At 42.7% G+C, this 1,254-nt stretch overlaps 1 pseudogene; it reads right to left on the bottom strand.

Annotated features, from left to right (window-relative positions):
* Positions 1-1,254, bottom strand: part of LOC102849854 — a 5,329-nt pseudogene that overhangs the window by 3,374 nt on the left and 701 nt on the right.

The following is a 1,254-nucleotide window of genomic DNA, read 5'->3' as shown; positions in this document are numbered from 1 at the left end:
AACCCCACCCCCTAGCCCCAAATATAATCCACTCTACAATCCTCATTGCATACTCCTATGATAAAAATAATGCCCTAAAATATAATACTTTTAGACTATTCTCTCCCCCATAGATGGATAATCTGTTCTTATAGGTTGAAAAGGTATGGAGATAGGATGCATCCCTGGCGCACGCCCTTCCCAATTTTGAACCATGCAGTGTTCCCTTGCTGTTCTGATGATGACTTCCCCCTGTTCCAAGTATAGGTTTCGCATTAGAATGATCAAGTGTTCTGTGATTCCCATTCTTCTCAGAGTCAGCCATAGTTTGTTATGATCCACACAGTTAAATGCCTTTGCATAGTCAGTGAAACACAGATAGACATTCCTCTGGTATTCTCTGCTTTCAGCTAAGATCCCTCTAATATCAGCTACAATAACCCTAGTACCACGACCCCTTCTAAACCCAGCCTGGACTTATCGTAGTTCTCTGCTGATGTTCTGTTCCAGTCATTTTTGGATAATCTTCAGTAAAATCTTACTTGCATGTGAAATTAGTGAGGTTGTTCTGTAATTTCCACCCTCTGTTGGGTCACCTTTCTTTGGGATAGGAACAAATATAGATCTTTTCCAGTCAGTTTGACTGAAAAAAAAGCTTGGTAGGAGTGATAAACACTCCTGAAATACCTTGCTTCTGGAAAACTCTATGAACCTGGTAAGAACAACTAGGATTTCTAAAAATCACCTATAACTCAGTGACAGCAGACAAAAGATGAAAAGTAACTTCCAAGTAAGTACAAAGCTCTATTCTTTATAACACTAAAGCCAGGGGATAGCGGGCATGCAGTTCCCCATTACCATAAATTATGCAGTCAAGTTTCCCGCATGTGGGGAAATCGCAGAGGTCGACACACCCAGAGTGCAATGAGTGAGCCTCACCACGGGAAAACCACCTTCTTTTTTTTTTTTTTAAGAGAATGAAGCCTTTATTTCCTTGTTTCACACAAAGCTGGCAGAGTTGGTGGGTTTTTGGTTTTTAGTCAAAGAGACCAAATCCCATATCCTCGTCTGACTCTTCCGACTCTTCCTTTGTTTCCACCTTGGCGGGCCGCAGGGGCAGCAGTCACAAATGCAGATGGATCAGCCAGGAATGCCTTGACCTTTTCAGCCAATGGGAAGGTGTAGTCAGTCTCCACAGACAAAGCCAGGACCCGCTTATACCCATTGATGATGGAATGTGGTATTGAGGCCACAGTTGGGTAACCAATCTGCAGA

This window comes from Elephantulus edwardii, unplaced genomic scaffold (assembly GCF_000299155.1).
Source record: "Elephantulus edwardii isolate Elephantulus edwardi_28Jun2011 unplaced genomic scaffold, EleEdw1.0 scaffold00260, whole genome shotgun sequence".
Taxonomy (NCBI): Eukaryota; Metazoa; Chordata; class Mammalia; order Macroscelidea; family Macroscelididae; genus Elephantulus; species Elephantulus edwardii.
The sequence above is the reverse complement of the archived record's forward strand: the minus strand, read 5'-3'. Positions and strand labels throughout refer to the sequence as shown.